Raw genomic sequence first — 7,543 nt, 5'->3', positions numbered from 1 at the left:
GCCACTGTGGCAACCGGACCACTGGGGTGCCACAGATATTGGCCTCTTCCCTGCCAAACAATACCAGCCCGCAGCCGCCCATGTAATCCATGGCGATCCCACGACATCTACCGATTCTGTAGTACAGACGTTGGAGTCTCGTTCTGAGAACAAAGCCTCTTAGGTCACTCCCGGTCAAGCTGTGCTCTGCGAGACCCGGCGAGATCAGTGATGACATCAGTAATGTTACTAAATATATATCTAAAATATTTACAGCGTCTATCTATCCATCTATATACAATATCACCTATGGCGTATGTACATTCATGGCCGAAAGTGTTGGCACCCTTGAAATTGTTCCAGATAATGAAGTACCTTATTTTTCGATTTATAAGACGCACTTTTTCCCCCCATATTAGGGGGGAAAATAGGGGTGCGTCTTAGAAAGCGAAATCACCTTACCGGCTGCGGTCGAGCGGGTCCCGGAGATGCTGCGGGGTGCCAGAGATGCGGACGTGGTGCCGGAGATGCTGCGGGGTCAGGATGGGGTGTTCTGAGGCGGCCCCCATGTTGTCTGCCAAGTTCTACGCTGTAGATGTCCGGTGGTGAGGGGGATCCGCTGACATCTTGTGGCAGCCGGAGCCCCGCACCTTCCATGCTGTCCTATGCGATGGGCTCTGGGAAAAAGGCCGCCGGATTGAGATTTCGTCTCCTGAGATCTTGGTGCCGAGATCTCAATCTGAGCATGCGCCGCCTCTGGCGACCATTTTCCCGGAGTTCATTGCATAGGACAGCATGGAAGGTGCGGGGGCTCCGCCAACATCCGGCTGCCACAAGATGTCGGCGGATCCCCCGCACCACCGGACACCTCCAGCGCAGAACTTGGCAGACAGCATGGGGCCTGCAGCTACTTCTGAACACCCCGTCCTGACCCTGCAGCATCTGCGGCCTCAGCCAGCGGCAACCCTGGGACCCCGCTCTACCAACGCCACCGCCCCCCAGGCAAGCTGATTATAATACGCACCGGTTTATAAAAAAAAAATTTCATATTTTCCTGCCCAAAATTATAAACTGGTGCGTATTATAATCCGCAAAATACGGTATTTCTTCCAGAAAATTAATGCAATTACACATCTTTTGTTGTACACATGTTTATTTCCTTTGTGTACTGGAACAACACACAAAAAACAGAGATAGAAAGACAAATTGGACATAATTTCACAAAAAAAACCTAAAATGGGCAGGACAAAATTGCTGACAACTTTCCAAAATTGTGTGGGCAATATGAAAATCACACCTGAAACAAGATAAAAATGGTAGAAGTTGACTCAATCTTTGCATTGTGTGTCGAACTGTCTGGGGACTTGAGAACTCAAATTGTTGAAAAATATCAACACTCTCAAGGTTACAAGTCCATCTCCAGAGATCTTGATGTTCCGTTTTCCATGGTGTGCAACATAATCAAGAAGTTTATAACCCATGGCACTGTAGCTAATCTCTGTCGACATGAACGGCAGAGAAAAATTAATGAAAGGTTGCAACGCAGGATAGTCCGGATGGTGGATAAGCAGCCCCAATCAAGTTCTAAAGAAACTTTAGCTGTCCTGCAAGCTCAGGGTGCATCAGTGTCAGCGTGAACTATCCGTCGACATTTGAATGAAATTAAATGCTATGGCAGGTGATCCAGGTGGAACCCACTGCTAACACAGAGACATAAAAAAGCTAGACTGCAGTTTGCCAAAATGTGTGTGAGTAAGCCAAAATTTCTCTGGGAAAACGTCTTGTGGACAGATGAGATCAAGATAGAGACGTTTGGTAAAGCACATCATTCTACTGTTTGGAAGGCCTACAAAGAAAAGAACACAGTACCCACAGTCAAATATGGTGGAGGTTCAAAGATGTTTCGGGGTTGTTTTGCTGCCTCTGGCACTGGGTGCCCTGACTGTGTGCAAGGCATCATGAAATGTGAAGATACCAAAGGATGCAATGTAATGCTGTAGTGCTAAGATGTTAATGGTCATCAGGAATTCATATTGGTATCTTGTCTTTAAAGAACCCTTTAAGATATTTCACAGTAACAGTTCAGCTTGATAGCCTTGTACTTTCTGTAATTTTCTCAAACACCTGGACTGCATAGCTCCATTATCATTGTTTAGTTTATAGTATCACCCAGTACCATATAGCTCCATTATCAATGTTTAGTGAGAACGATGCATGTTTATATTCGTTGGCAATATTTGGTGAGAATATGCTGTGTTTATAGAATGGTAAGACATCTGGTACCAGGAGCATTTGGCATATTTCATCTCCGGTGATATATTTGATATATTTGTTGGTGTTAATTGACATCTGAACAGCTGGCCACTCAGAAGAAAGATACTATATTGAACAAATAGAACCTGTCAGAATTTGTGTAACATTTGGTTGCGCAAGCATTTGTTTTTGAACAAGATATAAGCTAGTGAAGTTTTCAGCTAAGACAGAAGCCTGTTGACCTGTGGACTAAAAGGGGACGCCCTGACGTCGCAGTGTGGATTCATCCCAGGACTTTTCTCTGTCTTCGCTGTTTTGCTTCTCACAGCTGATATTTTTCCGGACAGATGATTTATGTTGCTCCTGGTGAAGTTTTTCCTGTATAGTGTGCGCTGTAACTACATTACCTTTGTGATTTATACTATGCAAAAGTGTACGCAATATCACACCATTTCCTATTTTCTGTAATGATTTAATTATAATAAAAATTAATTGCCTTCTTTAAAGCTGTATCCGAGCCCTTTAAATACTTGGCAAAACATTTTGGTGTCAGAAGTGGGATACACAGAAGGCTTAAAATATAAATTTTAGCTAAATTCCGATAATCCGGAATTTTGAGATCAAATTCCAATAGTCCGGAAAAGTGTGCGTACACCCCAGCAAGCTACTACTCTGCTGAACCAACTCCCAGATCCAGAAAAACAGCCGATGCCTTTCTATAGAAGCATGCTTCAAATCCAAAGGAATTACTCCGCCACATGGCAAGATCTCATTTCCCTGGCAAATCTTAAAGCAGGTGATGCATATTGGCCTGTTATGGACACTGCATTTAATGATGCCTCACTTGTCAGTGACACCACATGGGACTCTGATGTTCAGTTCTGCCAAAAACTTAAGCTCCGAGCTGTTAACGTGGCAATCGTGATAGAAAGTCCCATTGTGCCCAATCCACATACATTGTCAGAAATGCCATCAGATGCAAAACGTGTCATCGATCTGGTCAATGCTTTCTTCAGTGTACCACTGCATCCACTGTTTACGGCCATGGAAAGAGACTAACCATCAAGTTGTCCTTCTTCAGTAAGTGGATGATCTCCTACTATGTTGGCCGGATCAGGTGACAGCTGAAGAGTCGAGTCTCAGTCTTCTCTTTCATCTTGCACAACAAAACTGTAAGGTGTCCCTCAACAAAATCCAGTGGTGTCAGCCCAAAGTTGTGTTTTTAGGCCACTGTCTCTCTCCAAACCTGAAACACCTAACGGGTGAAAGGAAACTTGCTTTTGAGACCGTTCCTCTACCAAAAGGACCTAAGCAATTACAAGCTTTCTTAGGAATTAACACATATTGTCGCCAAGGGATTCCAGATGCCTCAAAGCTGATGCAACCATTGTACTATTGTAGCAAAGGCGAGAGAGCTTGTAAGGGAATTCCTACATGATGTTTCAAAGATAGAGAGAGGCTGCCATCTGCTGGCCAGACACAGTCAAGCGGAACCAAGATATGCAAGGGAAGTTGAAGGGAGAGCAGATTTAGATGCTGGGCTCAATCAGGTAACTTTCAGGAAGGAGTTCCGGGAGATAAAAGGCCAGCGCGCCAAACCTGAGGGGTCTTTGGCGCCAAGCAGCAGAAAGGAGCAGACGTGTTCCCTGCGTGCTGAGAAGCCCCGCGTGACAGGCCTAAGCCAGAGGCCTGTGAGGTGCCACAGCCGGGCACCAGTAGAAGAGCTCCGGATCCCTCACAGATGTGACCCGAGTGCTGTGCCTGCTGAGGAGACTCGGAACCTGCTTGTGGTGCTGAGTGAGTTCGCGGAACCCGACGCCGCCCGCCGACAGACGAGGACTGGACCCCCCTACCCAAGGCTTGAGAGACTGCCTTCAACGGTCAAGCAGAGAGGACTTGAGAGACGGCTACCCCAGGAAAGTTACGCCAGCGAAAGCAGAGGAGCTGCATACGTGAACAGGGCCGTCACTTCTACTGTTCACTCATGGTACCGGGGACAATTGGGTTTAGGTACTCAGGTGGGGAGGGGAACAGTTGGGGCTAAAGAAGCTCAATGTGACCTAATTGAATTTTTCCGGAAAAAGACTCACGGCCTAGCGGGAATAACCGGTGACCCCCGCTAGAGCCATATGCACAGTTAAGGAACTCATGTGGTGTCTCCCATGATCTAGGGCACCACATTACCTTGAGAGACTTTGCATTTTGCTAATACTTCAAATTACTGTTTATTACCCTTGTTGCAATCCCTTATTCAGCGTACCTGTTAAATATATATATAAACTGTTTATATTCAACTCTTACTGTTCTCGCCTTGTGTCTCTGTGCGTTGCATTCCGGCACCTGCATTACATTTAGCGTAGTCGGCAGGATGCAACATTCAGACGCAGAGATGGCGGAGCAGCCTGTGACTGGGTCCGGCCGGAGCCATATACCTTTGGGGGCTATGCTCAGCCACCTACCCAAGTTTACGGGGGATGGCATGTCACTGTGGGACTGGATGGAAAGACTGAGAAGTATACTACGTATGTATCCCCTCGATCCTCTAGCCCAGGCGGAGCTGGCCCTCCTAACCCTTGATGGAGAGGCCCGGCAGACTGTGATATACCGCCCACCTGGGGACCGTGACACCGTGGACAAAGTGATAAAAATTATAGAGGACATGCACGGTGACACCACAGATCTGGGACACTTGCGCTTACGGTTGTTTCAGCGGGTCCAAGGGGAAAATGAGACAGTAAATCAGTATGTTAATGCATTGCAGGAAGTGACGGCCCATATCACCAAGAAAGCTGGAGATGGGAACCGAGGACTGGGACCATTGGATGAGGTGTTGCGTGACCAACTGATTGCTGGCTTGAAAGACCCTTCCCTGAGGCAGATCCTGAAGGAGCGGCTGCGATTGAGCCCTGATCTGGGCTTCCCGGTGGTAGAGGCTGAAGCTAGAGTCCTGGAGAGAGAAGTTCCTGTTCTCAAAGCCACAGTTAGAAGTCATGAGGAAATTGCCCCTGAATTCACCAACAAAGAGCCTGATTGGGTACGGGAAATACGTCAGGAAATTCGAGACATTCGGGGTGAGTTGAATGCTATTAGAAAGACCCCTACTGCCCCCTTACCTACGGACCGTACTGCCCAACGCAGACGGAGACCAGAGCGAGAAAGACGTTCCTACCCGGCCCCAGCACGGCATGTACCTGACCTATCGGTAGAACGAGGACCAGAGTGCTGGACCTGCGAAGGTAGGGGGCATATGTCCAAAGACTGTCCCAACCGAGAAAGGAGGAGGAGGGGACAGCTGTTAAACTAAAATGCCCCACGGTTGTGGAGCATACCGTGGGGTCTCGAGCTTCAGAGAGTGGAAGAGGGAGCTCTAAAGACATTGTCTCCGAGAGGCCCATTATCTGGGCTGAATTCAATGGGCAGCGGATCCGCTGTTTAATGGACACTGGGTCTCAAGTGACCACTATGCCTGAGGCGTATTTCCAAAGTCACTTTCCTGAAGTCCCTCGTTCCTGCCGGGAACCCACTGTCAAACTGGTGGTGGCTAATCAACTACTTATCCCAGTAGCGGGAGTAGTATGGATGTCCGTTCGGGCATGTGGAAAGGACCTCGGTCGGAAAGGGATCGTACTGACCACAGGGCCCGGAGGCGATGGGCCCATTGTAACCCTGGGCATGAATGTGCTGAAAGAGGTCGGACAATTCCTGGCTGAAGGCTGTAACAAAAACAACTGGACCCGTGCCACTCGAGATCCAGCTAACAAGAGAGTATTCCAGCATCTCGTGCGGGTCAGTCAGATTCAAAAATTGCCCGCTACCTCTCAGTACCTTGGTAAGGTATCGATACCACCCGAAGCCACAATGACACTGCCAGTGGGACAGACTGTACTCACTCTACCGGTGCTGGCACATGTGTCCTTAGAGGGCGTGGACATTCAAATTGAACCAATGGAGGGAGAGGAAGCACCCTCTGGACTCCTGGTTGCTCGGACCCTGGCCACCGTGCGGCACGGTCGAGTACCCGTGCGTTGCATCAATTTAAGTGGCACAAGTTTACAGTTGGTGCCCTGACAAGAGGTGGTACGAGTGTGTATAATGCCAGAAGCCCTTACTAGAGCTGACGCTATAGGGCTGGCACCTGTAGAAGGAAAGCCATGGACCCTGGAGGTGTCCCTCAATAGCCAGGAGAATGGAAGAGAACCGTTGGCTGGCGCCACCTCTTGGAGGAAATGGAGGCTAATCTGACTGAGTTTTCTGCTGGACAAGTAAGGCAGATCGAACAACTTCTACAGCGATATCAGGGAGTGTTTGCACAGCATGAAGATGATTTCGGGTGCACTCGGGACATTCAGCACGAAATACCCACCGGAAATACTGCTCCCATCAGAAAGAGATATTGGCAGATCCCACCTCAAATGTACCAGGAGGTGAAAGAGCTGTTGGCCCACATTTTGCGGAACGGTGTGATCCGTGAAAGTCAGAGTCCTTGGGCGGCTCCGATCGTGCTGGTCCTGAAGAAGGATGGTACCCTGAGATTCTGCGTAGACTATCGAAAGCTGAATGCCTGTACAGTACGGGACTCCTATCCACTCTCCTGAATTGAAGAGTCTCTATCTGCACTAGGGAGCGCCAAGTTGTTCTCTTCCCTCGACCTGGCCAGTGGCTATTGGCAGGTCCCAGTAGCTGAGAAGGATCGTCCGAAGACAGCTTTTGTTCTTCCTATGGGCCTGTTTGAGTTCAATTGGATGCCGTTCGGGCTAAAAAATGCGCCGGGAACCTTCCAAAGACTGATGGAGAGATGCTTGGGGGACCTCAACTTTGAAGCCACTTTAATATATCTGGACGATATAATTATCTATTCCGGTACGTTTGAGGTTCATCTCCGCCGATTGGAACAAGTGTTAGAACGGCTTCAAAGGCACGGCCTGAAAATTAAGCCTCGTAAGCGTCGTCTCTTCAAACGAGAAATTGAATATCTGGGGCACACTGTGTCCAGTGCAGGAGTGCACCCCACTGCGGAGAAAGTAGCTGCCGTGCAGAAGTGGCCCACACCCGCCAATCTAAGGGAACTGAGGGCGTTCCTGGGGCTTGCTGGATACTACCGCAGATTCATTAAAGACTTCGCAAAGATTGCGATCCCGCTCAATGAATTGCTGAGAGGAACGGCTGGGGGAGCCAAGCGGCAGCTAACGGACAGATAACATCCCTTTGGCCCACATGGAGAGCGCCAAACTGGGCGCGTTAGAACAGCGGTGGGTCGCAAGGATGTCCAAATACCAATATAAAATCGCCTATCGGTCCAAGGCCCTGAACA

This window comes from Phyllobates terribilis, unplaced genomic scaffold (genome assembly GCF_046119375.1).
Source record: "Phyllobates terribilis strain yellow unplaced genomic scaffold, ASM4611937v1 Scaffold_139__1_contigs__length_4784569, whole genome shotgun sequence".
Lineage (NCBI taxonomy): Eukaryota > Metazoa > Chordata > Amphibia > Anura > Dendrobatidae > Phyllobates > Phyllobates terribilis.
The sequence above is the reverse complement of the archived record's forward strand: the minus strand, read 5'-3'. Positions refer to the sequence as shown.